Source organism: Schistocerca nitens, chromosome 5 (genome assembly GCF_023898315.1).
Source record: "Schistocerca nitens isolate TAMUIC-IGC-003100 chromosome 5, iqSchNite1.1, whole genome shotgun sequence".
Lineage (NCBI taxonomy): Eukaryota > Metazoa > Arthropoda > Insecta > Orthoptera > Acrididae > Schistocerca > Schistocerca nitens.
Genome location: NC_064618.1, coordinates 130,982,730 through 131,001,927, shown reverse-complemented (window position 1 = coordinate 131,001,927; position 19,198 = coordinate 130,982,730). Strand labels below are relative to the sequence as shown.

Sequence of the window (19,198 nt, the reverse complement as noted above, 5' to 3'; positions counted from 1 at the left end):
GATGAATGATAATGATAAAGACAACACAACAACATCCAGTCATCTCGAGGCACACCTGTAGAGGCTGATATTTGAAAATCTGAACTTAATGTTGAGATATAGAGTGGTGGTGGCACAAAGGATTTTATTTTGAGTTTGGTTTTTGGCTATTTGTTCTTTTGCAGTCACTCATTCACAAACGTCATTAGAACGCTGTAGAGCATTTACATTAACAAATAGAAAGAAAAATAAACTTTCATTCCTTAAAAATAAATTTTAGTCGCCGAGTTATCATTTACCCACGATGATCTCTTAACAACTGATCGTAAAAACGAAAGAATTTAAAAAGAAAAGCAAAAGTATTAGTTTTTCCATTTGGCATGTAGCATAAGTACTTTGACACATGCACAGTATCAACGACTGCATGATCGACAATCGTCTTTGTGACAAGGAAGAATATCAATATTATTGCTCCTTGATTCATTTGCAGCAATTTAAGCTGTGCTCTTAGATTCCTGTTTAACCACACAATCAGAAGTCGCTACATGTTCGGAAATAAAGACACATAGATTTTTGAGAATAAAAAATATAAATTTTATTGCAGATCGATTTAGTCACAGCATTTAAAGCTGTAGTCTTAGGTTCCAGAATACCCAAAATCGGAAATCGCCACACACTCGCAAATAAAGAGAATATTAGTAAAAATATGAATTTTGTACTGCTCATTTCAGTCACAGAAATTAAAGATATAGTTTTTTGTTCCTGCCTAACCACATTCTCAGAAAACACTACATGTTATTAGTACATTTATGCCGATTCTAGACCAAAGACCATAATTTTTAAAATTCTGAGGTTTAAAACCAAGATTTTAGATTTGCTGTTTCTCCCACATAAAAATTTATCTATATCTATGAACGAAATTTTCATTTATTTACAAAATTAAAGCCTAATAAATTTTTTCTTTATAAAGAAGTTCTACAAGATTGTGTTTATCTAAATCCATAAATCAAATTTTCAGTTAAATAAAAAACCTAACAATCTTTTTCTCTATAAATATGCTCCCCAAGATCATGTTTATCTATATCCACAAACAAAGTTTTAATTTATTTAAAAAATCAAATGACCTTCTTTCTTTATAAATAAGCTTGGCGAAACACCATCTATGTACATAACTGATTGAAATTTTAATTAAAAACCAAATGTACATTTCAGTTGTAAATGTTTTAATTTCAACTGTAAATGTTTTAATTGAAATTTGTTCTGTATACATAAAAGCAAAACAAAATGTACTCAAAAGCTAAATTATTTCAAAACTTAGAAAATAATTATAATTAAAATTGCAGATTGAGTTACACAGGTTTAGAAAATTATTGTAAAGAAAGAAGTTATTGAAATGTAGCTAGACAATATGTAACATAATTTATTGATTATTTAAATATGAAAGAAATAAAGAAGATATAAACTAAAATATAAACATTTAAAAGAACTTCGATCAGTTTGTAAAACAAAGACTTCAAAGAATTATTCCAAACATAATAAAGAAAAATTAATCGATCTTATTCTAAATCCTTTTGACAGTATTCATAATAATGACAGCAAACTGAGTAAGAAAATCTTTAAATGATCTTTGAAAAATATGTAAAATGAAAAAAATTAACCCGAGGGGGAACCTGTTCCCCTACCGGGCGCGTCCCCAGGTGGCGGATAGGGGAAAGCTCTACAGATATGTAGGGTAGGTGGGAAATAAAATACCACCCGTGGACCAACACAGGACCAGAAATCCAAAGGCGACTGTCTCACATTGGGCGGTCTTTGGTCAGTGTCTGTTCCCCAGGTCAGGGGCGGCTGGGAAAAACCTCCAGGGCTAACAACCGTGGTTGTAAATTTGTGGCTTGAAGAGTCACCCCTTACATAATACTATCAATCATGGAAGAGTGTAATGTGAAACAAATTACCCCAGGTGGACAATCCACCGCACCAAGGTGCGCAAGCAGACTATCGGATTCTGGGGAGTCTGCAGCATTGCACAGAGATGAATCGGGACATGATAAGACATCAAGCAAATTAAAATGTAAAAAAACAAGTTACATAGCTACTTTCAATGTAAACTCTCTTTTAAAAACAGGAAAATTAAAACATCTTACAGATACCCTCAAACATCATAGAATACTCATAAGATCACTACAAGAAACTCGATACATAGATGAAAACAATTTTGATTCCGGAGGTTTCAGAATATACAAAGGAAAGGTAGGCAAAAGAATAATGAAAAACACACCCCACCTCGGAACGGGCTTTATAATAGATAAAAGTATTTTAGACTCCATTATCAGCTTTCAATCACAATTGGAAAGACTCTCCACACTCACTTTTAAATCTGCTAATAGAGTATACACAATTGTGAATGCACATGCCCCCATAAATGAAGACAATAGGAAAAATAAGGAAAAGGTGGAACGTTTTTGGGAACAACTAGATGACGCGGTGCAAAAGATCCCAGACAAACACAACATCATACTTACGGGGGACTTCAATGCTCAAGTAGGAAAAGAGAAGAAATACAAAAATATTGTTGGAAACTACCCAGCGCACAATAGAACTAACCAAAATGGAGTCAGATTAGTAGAACTCTGCCAAGCGCATGGCTTGATCCTGAAATCCACAGCCTTTAAGAGACTACCCAGAAAACAGAAGACATGGACCTCACCAAACCCACACTTGGGTGAATTTCAACTTGATCATGTGGCGATAAAATGGAAACACCATACAGAAATACAAAATGTCAAAGTACTCAGAGGAGCAAACTTGGATTCTGATCACTATCTTTCTAAAATAAAACTCAAAATTATCCCCAAAAGGAAAGATAGAAACAGTAAACCCAAAAGCAGAAGATACGATCCAGAAAAGATAATGAATTCGAAGGAGTTTCCCCTCGCGACTCAAGATATAAGGAACCAAAATTGGGATCAAATGAAGGAAAGCCTACTAACCAAAGCTGAACAAATAGCACCTATAACCAAAATCAAAAAACACGCATGGTGGACAGAGGAATGTGACAAACTTATTGAGCAAAGAAAGAAAGCATGGCAACAGATGCAATCTCAGAAAAATGAATATAATAGGCAAAATTTCCTGAGTGTAAGAAAACTAGTGAGTAAAAACCTCAAAAGAATTAAAAAAGCACAAGAAGATCAACTCCTTTTGCAGATCAACGAAGACTTCAACAAAAACAAGACTAGGAGCATTTACAGAACTTTTAAACAAAAAATAACCAAGTACAGCCCACCGACACTCCAATTACAAGATAAAAATGGTAATATTGCACACAACAACAGGGATAATTGCAAAATTTTGAGGGAATATTTCAGAAACCTTCTCAACTATAAAGAACCAATTGAAAAAATGGATTTCAGCAACTCAACTTCAACAAGTCCTAACTCAGAACCACCCACCGTCGAGGAACTACAATCAATCATTTTGAATCTCAAAAACTATAAGGCTTCGGGAGAGAACCAAATTACAACTGAACTGTGGAAAAATGTCAATAGAAATGCCATAGAATCTCTCCAAAACATATTTAAAGAAATATGGAAAACAGAAAGAATTCCGGATGAATGGAAGATGGCCCTCATTCACCCAATTCATAAGAGGGGATCCAGAACAGACCCCAACAATTACAGAGGGATTTCGCTCCTTGACGTAACATACAAAATACTGTCTAAAGTCCTTTTGAACAGAGCAGAACCCCAGCTAGATTGTCAACTTGGAGAATACCAGCCAGGCTTCAGAAAGGGAAGATCCTGCCCAGAACAAATTCTAAACCTCAAAAATCTTATGGCCTACCAAAAATCGAGAGCAAAAGCGTATGTCATCACATTCATTGACTTTCAAAAGGCGTACGACTCCATAGACAGGGAATCTCTAATCTCCATATTAAAAGAATTGAACCTAGACAATAAAACTACAAACCTAATTAGAGAAACCATCACCAACACATACTCCAAAATTAAATTTATGGGAGAACTCTCAGACCTATTTGAGATAAAAACTGGAGTACGACAAGGTGATGGACTCTCTCCATTGTTATTTAACTGTGCCCTAGAAAAAATAGTAAGAGAATGGAACAAGAAAATCAATAGTGGAATCCGACTAGGAACCAAAAACAAAGGCATCAAGGTTAATTGCCTAGCATTTGCAGATGATATGGCCCTACTAGCTGAAACATGGGAAGAAGCCAAAGAACAGATCCTCGAATTACAGAAACAAGCAAATAGGCCTTAAAATTTCTTTTGAAAAAACCAAAATAATCACAAATATAAAAAAGCCAATGAAATATCTTAAAGTAAGAGACCAAAAGATCGAAATTGTTAAAGAATTCAAATATCTTGGTGAATGGATTAGCTGGAACGCCCTTGAGAAAAAAGCAATAGAATTAAGAAGAAACAAAGTTGAACTAGCCTTTCAGCTTACTAAAAATACTTATAATAAAAAGTCCCTCTCATGGAATTCAAAAATAAAACATTACAACACTGTCATTAAACCAGAAGCACTATATGCAGCTGAGACATTATCTATCACTAACCATGGCCCAATTGAAAGGCTAGAGATCAAAGAAAGAAAAATATTGAGAAAAATTTTAGGCCCCAAATTTCATAACGACAAACTAATTCATACCAAAAATGAAACACTCTACAAAACCACAGAAAAACTTTCGGATACAATGAGGAAAAGAAGAATTGAGTTTTATGGGCACATTCTCAGAATGAACCCAAATAGACTTACAAAAAGAATGTTTGACTACTTCAGGAATAAAAAATCCAAACCAAATTGGTTTATCCAAACAGAGAAAGACTTAAGAGAACTACACATCACAGAAAAAATGCTCACAGACAGGGCCGCAAAAATGATAAGCAAAGACAGAAAAGAGGGATTCCAGCTCCAAAATAGGAAGAAAAGAACGATTGCCATCTCTGATGAGGAAAGAAAAGCAAGATCAGAAAGAATGAAGCAGTACTGGGCGAAAAGAAAGGCAAGAACACACAGAAGTGATTGATTCAACGTACCCCAAAGTTGGGTGAAACGAAGAAGAAGAAGAAGAAGAAGAAGAAGAAAAATTAAAGAATTATACTAAACTCAATAAACAAAAATTACTTGAGCTTATCAATAGATCTGAGGGTAATATTAACAATATCAAAAATGAAAATTATTTACTAAGCTTCTAATAGATAAGTATCAAGAAATTAAATTAAAAATATATCTAAAAATTTTCAGGTTATAGCTTTCTAGATGATGAGATTTCCTTAAATCACCTAAACAGATTATCAGAAATGCTTCTGCTTTTAAACTGTCCATATAAAGGATTAAAAGCAACATGGAATACCAAGACTGGCAGCAACAATTTATAATTATAGAACAGCATGTAGATGTCTTAACAGCTCTTTAAAACCTAGGGGTTTTTAAAAATGTAATTTAACAGGATGTGAAGTTAAAGTAAAAATTCCTTATTTATTAGATTCTAATATACAAACAACTGAATGTGTTAAACAATTTACTAAGAAAGATATAGAAATTATGAAGAAAAATACTTGAACCGTATTGCCATTCCTTATAAAATAGAACTAGTGGGTGTAAAACTCAGCACATTATCAAAAGAATTACCAGAAATGCTAACAGAATTCAAATCTCTTGTATTTCGATATAACATAAGATTTTCGAGGAATTTTTAACAAAAAAGAAATGATTGAGTATGTAACAAATAATTTTATCTTTTGAAAGCAAGGAGAATATAAAAAGAATGTAATGTAATAGTTAACAATAAAAGTTCTGTTGGAATAGACTGTTTAACATAGATACATTCAAATTCTAAAGTTAAAATCTACAATTAATTTATTTGTTAATTAACAATACCTGGAGTTAATAAAAATTAGGTAACCATAAAATGGAGTTTTTAAATTATCCATATAAAGGATTAAAAGTAACATGGAATACGAAGACTGGCAGCAACAATTTATAATTATACAAACGAAAATTTCCAAAATAAACAAGAAGTTGATCCATTAACTGATTGTTTAAAATTAATAACAAATGACAGCAAATATCTTTAAATGGCTCCTTCTTATTCTGTTCCAATATATAAAAATGGCAAAAATGAACAGATTCCTTACAAAATAATTGTTGTATTGTTTCACCATATTTTTCAATTTGTTTATTGGGGTGGTAAAAATATAACAACGTTAACAGGAATTCAGATAAAAATGAAACAGATAAGAAATAGAGAGGAAAGAGAATAATTAGTTAAATTCGTTTTCTCAGTTGTTACTTTTAATTTATTACCTATTATCTGAATAGATTTCTTCGTCTAGACAGAGAATATAATTTCTATAAAGCAAACTTATATTATACAATGTGGAGAAACATATTTTTCTAAATCCAATAGTTTATTTTCTACAATACCAAAAGAAATAAATATTGAAGAACTAGCATTAACTCACAGTAAAAATGTTATTCCATTTGTGTCTAGAAAAAGAACAAATATTTCCCACAAATTGTAACCTTGTGCAATTCGAGAAATAAAACCAATTAAGCCAACATGTTTACAAACTACTAAAACATGAGAACAAAAACTAGAATTACAGGTAACTAAGGGGGAAAACTCTCTTATTTATGGCAAACAAAAGGAGTATAAGTAAGACTTAGAAAAAATTAAACAAATAGAAGAAGAATTATGGTATTATTTTAGTAACCAATGGAAACACTTAGATATAAGCAATTGTGTTATAATATATTAGCCTTTGTAGTAAATATTAAATATAAATTACCATATGTTGGAGCATTAAGCAGAAAAGATGAAATTAAAACAGTTTATTTTATTAAAGGCGAACTTAAAAATAAATTAAAAAATACAAGAAAAACAGAGAAGATTTTAAAAACGAAGGATTGTTTTTGTTCCATATAATGGGTTAGTAATAATATTTTGTCCAGCAGAAAAACCATTTATACAAATAAAGGAATATGGTAGTAAAAATTGTAATGGAAATTCTTATCCTTACGTAGAAAAATATAAACACTGAGAAGCTTTAGAATGTAAAAGAATAATTTGCATAAAGAATAAATAAGAGAACAAATAGATAAAGCAAAAATCGAAGAAATAGTGGGCAAAGGTATAAAGTACCTGAAAGTATAAGTTTAGAAAGTTTAGAAGAAAGAACAGAATTAATTATTTCTAGGTTATCTAGAGTATAGAGTTAAAGAAAGGTGTATATATAAATTCGAAAATATAGAAAGTTGTTATATATCTAATTACTGGTTAGAAAACGAAATACAGGATAGAAAAGTAGATCTAAATAATTTATATCTTATAATTAGATCTTATAAATATTATAAAATTAAGATTCAACTTGATATAATAAAACCAACTCCAACTAAGCATAAAAAGATTAGTATTTATTGCAAGGTGTTCAACACTTTCATATTCTAGAACAATAATATTTTTTTTCTTAAAGGAGTTAAAAGACTTTTTGGATAATCTAATGTAAGTCCATGTAATGATATTATTTAATTTTCAATCTAATATTCTCCATTGAAATACCAAGAAACTGAAACAGTTTTTGTTTTTATTATAAATTTGGTGAACATTATAATCTAAATACATAAAAAACAATAACCAAAATTTGTCTTATATCTTGTCTTCTGTTATACATATTTCTACATTAGAACTCCAGGGAGCTAAAACTTTAGGAATAATAAGTTTTTCCACTACCCTTAATTAAAATTATGTATACTAAAAATTCGTAGTATTCAACAGAGCAAGAAAGAAATGGTAAAATTTTACATATATTCTACAAGAATAAAATGAATTTCCAAGACACGAGGAAAAATTTAAATGGTTTGTTAGACAAAGAATAAGAAGTAAAACGTTTGGATTGAATTTTACTTAAAAATAGTTATACAAAAATTACAGTTCATGATAAAGAAAAGAATTCTTTTGTAGAATTAAAAGTTTTACATAAATGTAGGAGAAATAAATATATAAGGAAGATTTTTAAATCAATTAATAAACGTTATTTGGGATTACTTAATGTTGCAAAGAAAGCAAAACAGATAGCAATAAATATTATAAAGACGAATTTCCATTTAAGTTTTGTTTATTGCTAACTTTTAATTCTATAAATATTTTTTACAGTGGTCAGAAAAATTGAATGCTAAAAGTAAACTTGAAACGAAGATAAACTAATTAGCAATAAATTGAGTAATGACAATTTTCTCTTACTGGAATAGAGAAGAAATTAATCAACTTTGAAAATGGAGGTAAATTAATTCTTCCTGACCCTCTAATACTTATGTTAGCAATACTTCAATAGCTTCTGACATTTAGAAAACTATTTTCTGTTTTAGTTCTCCTACAAACATTTCACTTTAATAATTATGACAAACACATTTTAGTTCCCTATAAATACTTTTTCTCTTTCGGTTCCCTCAACCAGCTCACACTCGAAAAACCAAAATTAACTTCTAATTAATATTCAAACTATGTCTCAACAAATTCAGCCTTTTCTGAACTATGTATAATCCATACTATTCTAAATTAACTGGCGAAATCAAATCGAATCGAGAGTCAAATGTGATAGTCTTTGTTACTTAATATTTTCTTTGTGTTTCCTCCTCCGTATTCTTAATCCAACTGGTAATTATGCCTCTAAGCACTATAGCACACCTTCAAAGAAATGGGTCTTATTTAGTTTAGGCTTATTTACCATAGTAAAAAACCATCAACATACAACAGAATGAATGCACAAAGCAACTCATTACAAATGAAAAAAAGAATTCTCTCAGTATATGTATTGTACATATATTTAAGTTAGCATATAGCATTATTCCACTAAATAACTAAAACATCTCTTCTTAAATTAATATACAACCTTCAGTATCATGATAGTTAAGATTTTAACAGTTATATACCATCAGTTACGTAGAAATTCCTAACTTATTGAAGAATGTCAGAATTAAAGTATATCCCTAATAGAATCTGACATCCTAATCCAAAGATACAAATTGTTACCAAGACAACGTAAATAAATGTCTTTAGCCATCACCTCTGGTTGTTTGTTCTGTTACTAATAAATGGTTGATATAATCTTTAGATATATATCAGTTCATTCCTCAGGTAAATCTTTTCGAAATATTCTGAGGGAAGTTAGTATTGAATTAATTGTAATACTCGTATTTCAATGGCAACCTGTTACGAAATTGCATTAATATCTTCAGTTATTGGGGTAATGCTGGTTTCACAATATTTCCCACAAATGTGACATCGTTCTGACGTCACACACAATATCGATGACAGCATGATTGGCTGCCGACTTTCGTTAGCATTCGATATGGGCCTCTCACTACATTTCATGCACGTGCACCATAGTTTAAAAAAAACCACATCATTCTTGGAATGATTTATTATAAATATTGCTACAGTAAAATTACACATAATGATTTATCAATGGTTTATTCCTTCATGTAATAGTACTCTCTGAGGAGCTAGTTATTATCCTCAATAATGTACAAATTAATAATGATACACATTTGTTCTATAATTTGCAGTATACCATTTCAGTGTTAATGAACACTGAAAATTTATCACAAACACGTCACCCTTATCATTACATCTCACTTAACAAAACATGAATAATACACAACATCAGGACGGGAGTATGATACTCAAGACCAGAGTTTAACATCATTTAGTTAATTGCTACCATAATGAATAATGTTATGGTTTCCAAAACCGAAAGTTGTTGGCTCCACTTCATTACATACAATTATGTTTCATGTTAACACATTCTGTTACTTTCTTATGAAGGTAATATAAGTACGTTCTGCAACATTTGATGTTATTTATGTGCAGTCTGATGGAGAAAGCGGGATGAAATAAATTATTAGCGATTTCTGGGTATGTGGTTACCTTAAATTGCTATGACTGAAACGAGCAACAATAAAATTTATATTCTTCCTTCTCACAAATATTTAGTTTTATATTTCAGAATGTTTGCCACTTTTAGAGTGGGTGGTTACGGAGGAACCTAAGAGGACAATTTAAATTGCTGTGATCAAAACAAAAAGCATTAACATTCACATTCTTCCTTCTCACAAATATTTCCCTTTTAATGTAAAAAATTGAGTAGTATATTTAATAATGCACACCTTGTACATTTAGATGATTCTATAAGCAAAGCACATTTAAGTGAGATGTTGATTACAAGATTACCAGATGGAGTTAAAAGGTGGACCCAACTGGTCTAACAATTGTCAAAGAGGTTGGGCCTGAACCCACCCTCTCTTGGAATTGTTACACCAACTAGGTAGGTCAAAGTCAAAGGATAAAATGGATATGAGGATGTCTAACTGTGTAAAAGTGGAGGATAATGACTGTGATCAAAGGAATGGAAATGGGAACTTCAGTAGAAATAATAGAAACAGCTATAATGTGGGAATATCTGTAAGAATAACAGTATTTTCAGATCAATCAGTAGAGGTACACTGAATAGGTGGAAATGGAATGCACCTAGTAGTAGTAATAATGATAATAATAATAATAATAATAATAATAATAAAAGAATAGGCCTCCGGTATGTTCTGCCAGTCGTAAAAGGCGACGAAAAGAACAAACCACTAATAGGGCTAACCCCCCTTTTAGTGTGATTACTTGGTTCAGGACAGAACTAAAGAAGCCTCGGACAAGCGCCGTCATGGTCGGGGACGACGCTTGAACCCTATGCCCGCTCACAATGGTAACGACACTGCTAGCCAACTGGATAATGATTTAAATCCAAATAGAGGTGTTTTGCAGGATATGCTTCCTGCAACCACCCTAGAAGGAAAACAAAGACAGAGGATGAGATGGTCAGATGAAGTTAATCGACACCTCATGTTCTGTTATTACCAAGCAACAAACCTAGGAACCAACACAGCTGGATACAGATCACAAGTATACACAACATTTATTACCAGATACCCAGAATTAAAATTTTTAACAGAACAACGACTAGCTGATCAGATCCGTGTAATAATAAAAAATAACAGGATACCCCAGTCAGAATTAGAAAACATCAAACAACAAGTACAACAAATACTAGAACAAAATAATGTGCAATCAGAAGAAGAAGAAGAAGAAAATACAGTAATGGACTCAAACATCCCAGAGCAAACAAACGAAGAACAACACACATCAATTAAACAATCAGAGGAAAACGACATCTTAAGACAGCCACCAGAACAAGCACATATAGAACACGAAGTGACACACATGTTAGATATAGAAGAGAAATTTCAGCTGACATATATAGAATACAAAGACACAGATACAGACATTAGACCATTCTTGCATACACCACCAAATAACCCACAAGTCGAAACAATAATAACAACTATCAACACAATCATACACAACAAAATAAATGAAAATACAACAATGGAAGAGTTACAACTACTGGTTTATGTAGGAGCACTCACTACACTAAATATACACACTAGGCAGAGATCAGAACCAACCAACACACAGAAGAAACCCACAAAACAGCATGGCAACACAGGCTACAGATCAGAATAGAAAAACTGAGAAAAGACATCGGACAGCTAACACAATTTATAAGAAATGAAATATCAGACAAAAAACGAAAAAGGTTAGGTAAAATCTCACAACAAGAAGCAATAGAGCAATTAGATGAAAAGGAGCAGAAATTACAAGCATTGGCCAAACGACTTAGAAGATACAAAAAAAGTGAAAATAGAAGGAAACAAAACCAAACATTCAACACAAACCAAAAGAAATTTTACCAGACAATAGATAACACACACATTAAAATAGACAATCCACCAAACATAACAGACATGGAACACTTCTGGAGCAACATATGGTCAAACCCGGTACAACATACCAGGCATGCACGGTGGATACAAGCAGAAACAGACTCATACAAGATGATACCACAAATGCCTGAAGTGATAATTTTACAACATGAAGTCACCCGAGCAATTAATTCCACGCACAATTGGAAAGCCCCTGGAAATGATAAAATAGCAAATTTCTGGCTAAAGAAGTTCACCTCAACACATTCACATCTAACTAAATTATTTAACAGTTACATTGCAGACCCATACAAATTCCCTGATACACTTACACATGGAATAACCTATCTGAAACCTAAAGATCAAGCAGACACAGCAAACCCAGCTAAATATCGCCCCATAACATGCCTACCAACAATCTACAAAATATTAACCTCAGTCATTGCGCAGAAATTAATGACACATACAACACAGAACAAAATTATAAATGAAGAACAAAAAGGCTGCTGCAAAGGAGCACGAGGATGTAAAGAGCAACTGATAATAGATGCAGAGGTGACATATCAAGCTAAAACTAAACAAAGGTCGCTACACTATGCATACATTGATTACCAAAAAGCTTTTGATAGTGTACCCCACTCATGGTTACTACAGATATTGGAAATATACAAAGTAGATCCTAAATTGATACAGTTCCTAAACATAGTTATGAAAAACTGGAAAACCACACTTAATATCCAAACTAACTCTAATAATATCACATCACAGCCAATACAGATTAAGCGTGGAATATACCAAGGAGACTCATTAAGTCCTTTCTGGTTCTGTCTTGCTCTGAACCCACTATCCAACATGCTAAATAATACAAATTATGGATATAATATTACTGGAACATACCCACACAAAATCACACATTTGCTATACATGGATGATCTAAAACTACTGGCGGCAACCAATCAACAACTCAACCAATTACTAAAGATAACAGAAGTATTCAGCAATGATATAAATATGGCTTTTGGAACAGACAAATGTAAGAAAAACAGCATAGTCAAGGGAAAACACACTAAACAAGAAGATTACATATTGAATAACCACAGTGACTCCATAGAAGCGATGGAAAAAACAGATGCCTATAAATATCTAGGATACAGACAAAAAATAGGAATAGATAACACAAATATTAAAGAAGAACTAAAAGAAAAATATAGACAAAGACTAACAAAAATACTGAAAACAGAATTGACAGCAAGAAACAAGACAAAAGCTATAAATACTTACGCTATACCAGTATTGACCTACTCATTTGGAGTAGTGAAATGGAGTAACACAGACCTAGAAGCACTCAATACACTTACACGTTCACAATGCCACAAATATAGAATACATCATATACATTCAGCAACTGAAAGATTCACATTAAGCAGAAAGGAAGGAGGAAGGGGATTCATCGACATAAAAGACCTACATTATGGACAGGTAGACAATTTAAGAAAATTCTTTCTAGAACGAGCAGAAACTAGCAAAATACACAAAGCAATCACTCATATAAATACATCGGCTACACCACTGCAATTTCATAACCACTTCTACAACCCTTTAGATCACATAACATCAACAGATACGAAGAAAGTAAATTGGAAAAAGAAAACACTACATGGCAAGCACCCGTATCATCTAACACAACCACACATCGATCAAGACGCATCCAACACATGGCTAAGAAAAGGCAATATATACAGTGAGACGGAAGGATTCATGATTGCAATACAGGATCAAACAATAAACACCAGATATTACAGCAAGCATATTATTAAAGATCCCAATACCACAACAGATAAATGCAGACTTTGCAAACAACAAATAGAAACGGTAGATCACATCACAAGTGGATGTACAATACTAGCAAATACAGAATACCCCAGAAGACATGACAATGTAGCAAAAATAATACATCAACAACTTGCCTTACAACATAAACTTATAAAACAACACGTTCCCACATACAAGTATGAACCACAAAATGTACTGGAGAATGATGAATACAAATTATACTGGAACAGAACCATTATAACAGATAAAACAACACCACATAACAAACCTGACATCATACTCACCAATAAAAAGAAGAAATTAACACAACTAATCGAAATATCCATACCCAATACAACAAATATACAAAAGAAAACCGGAGAAAAAATTGAAAAATACATCCAACTGGCTGAGGAAGTCAAGGACATGTGGCATCAGGATAAAGTTGACATTATACCAATTATACTATCAACTACAGGAGTCATACCACACAATATCCACCAGTACATCAATGCAATACAGCTACATCCAAACTTATATATACAATTACAGAAATCCGTAATTATTGATACATGTTCAATTACCCGAAAGTTCCTAAATGCAATATAACATATACCGTACAGTTAAAAGGAAGTGACGCTTGATCAAGGTCCGCGTCACTTTCCATTTTTAACCAGACTTAACGTCTGAGAAAGTAAAGAAAAGAAATAATAATAATAATAACCAGAACAGGAATTTTAATAATGGTAAAAACCACATGAGTGTTAATAATAGGAATCACAATGTCAATGGTGGTAGGAACCACTACACTAATAGTGATAATCATAATGTGGATCATAATAGGGAAAATAATCATCGAAAATCAGGTAATGAGACTACCAGGTAATCACATAGTGGTGTAATAATAGAATATTTAATGGTCTGTCATCAGGTGACTCCAATGGAAGGGCTGTCCACTGGTAATGCTTTTCTTTGATATCAAAAACGGCAACTTTTAAATGAGGGGTCATGTACAGAAAGTACCCACACTCATAGTGCATGATTTAGTCACGAATCAATCTATAGACTTTTTGGCTGATACCGGAAGCCAAGTTAGTCTGCTGCCTGAAGACATTTGAGAAAGAAACAAACATAGTTTCCAATGTTGATCTCTTCCAGTGACGAATGTCCAGGCCATGGCATTAACTGGAATGAAAGGTAGAAAGGCCGAAGAAGTCATTTAAAATTTCGGGAATAACATTACAACAATCTATGCCTATAGTAGCTGATATTAGTTTATCTGTTTTATTGGGGACGCAAAAACAGAGAATGTGCATAATGCCTAAAACGAGCAAAACTAGGTAATACTTAGGAAAAGTGAGGTGGAGGACTGGGAAAAGGAAAATCTTAATAGATGGATTGTCCAAATGAATAAAAGCTTGGTTGTAAAGGAAGAAGGTGAGAAAGAAACTGAGATTAATTACGGGAAGAGCAAGTTAATAAAAATGCTCAGAATCGTCAGAATTAAGCTTACAAACAGAAAAATTAATTAAAAGCGAAGGTAATAAGAAATGAGGTAGCATTTAGCGAAAACCCAGAGCTATTGAAGGGTATGAATGTAGGTTCGATGTTAGAAAACATGAAATATTTTTAAGGGGCTCTGGAAAGGTTTAAAATCATAAAATGTTCAATTTTTACTTGATTTCATTTTAAAAATCTCTAGACTTTCCCCTTTCTCATTTCAATTGGCTGTGTGGCTGGATTGAAGAGTTTTTAGCAAACAGAACACAGCATGTTATTCTCAATGGAGAGACGTCTACAGACGTTAAAGTAACCTCTGGCGTGCCACAGGGGAGTGTTATGGGACCATTGCTTTTCACAATATATATAAATGACCTAGTAGATAGCGTCGGAAGCTCCATGCGGCTTTTCGTGGATGATGCTGTAGTATACAGAGAAGTTGCAGCATTAGAAAATTGTAGCGAAATGCAGGAAGATCTGCAGCGGATAGGCACTTGGTGCAGGGAGCGGCAACTGTCCCTTAACATAGCCAAATGTAATGTATTGCGAATACACAGAAAGAAGGATCCTTTACTGTATGATTATATGATAGCGGAACAAACACTGGTAGCAGTTACTTCTGTAAAATATCTAGGAGTGTGCGTGTGGAACAATTTGAAGTGGAATGATCATATAAAATTAATTGTTGGTAAGGCGGGTGCTAGATTGAGATTCATTGGGAGAGTCCTTAGCAAATGTAGTCCATCAACAAAGGAGTTGGCTTACAATACACTCGTTCGACCTATACTTGAGTATTGCTCATCAGTGTGGGATCCATACCAGGTCGGGTTGACGGAGGAGATAGAGAAGATCCAAAGAAGAGTGGCGCGTTTCGTCACAGAGTTATTTGGTAAGCGTGATAGCATTACGGAGATATTTAGCAAACTCAAGTGGCAGACTCTGCAAGAGAGGCGCTCTGCATCGCGGTGTAGCTTGCTGTCCAGGTTTCGAAATGGTGCATTTCTGGATGAGGTACCGAATGTAAAATTAGAGAGATTCGAGCGCGCACGGAGGCTTTCCGGCAGTCGTTCTTCCCGCGAACCATACGCGACTGGAACAGGAAAGGGAGGTAATGACAGTGGCACGTAAAGTGCCCTCCGCCACACACCGTTGAGTTGCTTGCGGAGTATAAATGTAGATGTAGATGTAGATATGTAATTTATTCAGTTCAGAAGACTATAACTATTTCAAAAATATTTTTAAATAGGTTCTGCATGGGTGTCACCCACTGTGGCGCTGCTAAACTGCTGTCAAATGTTGTACTCGTGCATCTACATGCTCATGATGTACATGTTAGTGACCTGCGAATAAAATAAGAGTTACAAAATAAGTGTTGTGGTTAACCTGTGAAAGTTCGATATATATCGTTCGCTCGAGTGTCGTGTCTTTCATGTTTAATACTCTTTTGTTATCCTGGAAATATTCGTAGTGAATTCTGTTCATTGAATTCTCTGTTTTATTGATAGCTTATCATGGGTAAACGTAAAGTGACTAGAAATTCTCTCAAGGCTTTCAAGAAAAGGAGAGGTGTTGGAAAGCCAAAGGTGGGTGATAGACGATTACGAAGTGTGTGAAACTAACCTTGCTGGTTCACCTGTCCATTGCAATGAAAGTGAGAAAGAAATTACTTTACAGAGGAAGCTTGGTTCAGTTAGTGAAAAGTATGAATGTTTTACGTACGAATCGGATATGAATAAAATATTTAATGTGTAAGTTCTCAATGGATTTTTTCAAACTGTCTGAGATTCATTGAGTGTCGTGAAGTCAGTCTGGAACTCTATAAAAATCATGTAGGACTTCCCAGTGAAATAGAACTGAAGTGTAGTGAATGTTCATACATGACCACCTTTTGGAACAGTGTTGCAGTAACTCCAAAATGAGGAAATGGTAGAAAAATCTATGAGCGCAACATTAGATTTGTTTATGTCTTGTGTAAAATTGGTAAGGGTGCTACTACAGGTGCAGTTTTCTGTGGCATGATATATCTTCCAAAACCCCCAACCAAGTTTATGAACTGTAATAGATTTATAGCGTCTGAAGTAGAAGATGGCGGTATAGAATCTATGAAGAAAGCTGTGGAAGAGGCAGTAATAGAAAACAGTTGTAATAGGGACTTGACTGCAGCATTCGATGGTATCTGGCAAAAAGGGGACAAACATCTCTTCATGGTGTAGTATCTACCACCACTACGTACACAGGGAAAATATTAGATGTAGCAGTACTATCTAAATATTGTAAGTGTCCACAGAAAAAGTGCAGGTACACATGGAAATAATCGCACCGCTAATTACAGTGGCAGTAGTGGAGGAATGGAAGTGGCTGGTGTTGAGAATATATCCCAACTTTCTGTTGTGTGTGATAAAGTGTGGTATGTCAATTACCTTGTTGATGTGATTCTAAAAGTTCTAAACATATTCAAGAACTGAAGCCCTATAGTGTTGATGTTTTAGTGCTTGAATCTGAGTGTATTGGACACATACAGAAACGAATGGGATCAAGACACTGGCGACTGAAAGCTTCATACAAAAACAAAAACTCAGTGATGGTAAAGGGTTGGATCGGAAGGGAATGTTAACTGACAGTGTAATTCACAAAATACACAACCGTTATTGAGTGGCTATTAGGCAAAACACACACCATGTCGATGAAATGAATAAGGCTGATGGGCTCTTTTTTTATACTTTTTCAACCGATGTGAGTTCCCATCATTACTTGTGCTCAAAGGAGAAAAATGTTGGTATAAGTACGACAAGGGATTGCTAATTAATGAAGTGTACACTCATAAACATAGTCCGCCAGATGCTGTAATGGAGGTGATAAAACCTATTTTCAGAGGCTTAGCAGCACCTGAACTATTGAAAAAATCTGTTAGTGGAAAAACTTAAAACCCCCATGAATGTGAAAATAGTGTTGTATGGTCAAGAATCCTCAAGACTATGTTTTTTTGGGATAGAAACACTTCACTCTGGCGTGTGTGATGCTGCTACCTCTTTCAATGATGGCAATGCTGTAAGGTGCAAAGTATTTCGAAATAGGGAAATGAAGATAGGTTTCAACATGATGCAAAAGATTCGTGCTTTATACAAGGAATGTCTTTGGGCTGCTGACAGGGTTCTAAACAGCGTAGAAATACAAGCCAGAGTGAACAGTAAGAGACCAAAGACGAATGTGTAAGAGAAGAAACTTCCTGGCAGATTAAAACTGTGTGCCCGACCGAGACTCGAACTCGGGACCTTTGTCTTTCGCGGGCAAGTGCTCTACCAAGCTGTGAGTACCGGGCGTGAGTCGTGCTTCGGTAGCTCAGTTGGTAGAGCACTTGCCCGCGAAAGGCAAAGGTCCCGAGTTCGAGTCTCGGTCGGGAACACAGTTTTAATTTGCCAGGAAGTTTCATATCAGTGCACACTCCGCTGCAGAGTGAAAATCTCATTCTGTGTAAGAGAAGTTTCCAGAAAATGAAGATAATCCATCTTGTGGACCTGGAATGCAATAAAAGGGTAATACAAACTTTGTCGCTTGATTCCCAAAAGTTTTATTTTTTCATACGAATTACATCTAGCAAACCAATTTCCTTCAGATTTTCTGGAAATGTTTTCCAAACACCTGTATATTTCTGAATTTATAAACAGAAAAATGGCACAAAACGTAGTGAATTTTCATTATAAAATAACAATTTAATCCCTAACAACGGAAGTCAGATTTTTAAAAACCTTTGTCTTCAGTTGTAGCCAATAATCCAAAAAATAACATGTAAAAGTTTCAACGCCCTAGCTCAAATACTTCCTAAGAAAACATGTAATTTACAAGGGCTGCCCAGAAAATAATGCTACGAGTGCGAAACATTACGTATGTATTACTTGAAGTCTTCAGATTGAGTATGCCAAGTTTCCATCACTTCTGACAGATAATGTAACTGCAGTACAGTTTCTAAATGACGTCTGTAGGTGATGTATGTTACAAGTAAAGTGCCATCATTGAATTTCTCACTGCAGGGAAAGAAATTTTGGGTAATATTCACAAACGCTAGTGGAAC

At 33.9% G+C, this 19,198-nt stretch overlaps 1 non-coding gene across 1 annotated transcript; it reads left to right on the top strand.

Moving 5' to 3' along the window:
- Positions 1–18,457: 18,457 nt before the first annotated feature.
- Positions 18,458–18,532, top strand: Trnas-cga (transfer RNA serine (anticodon CGA)). The gene has a single exon. It is a non-coding gene; the product is annotated as a tRNA-Ser (tRNA).
- The last annotated feature ends 666 nt before the right edge of the window (positions 18,533–19,198 follow it).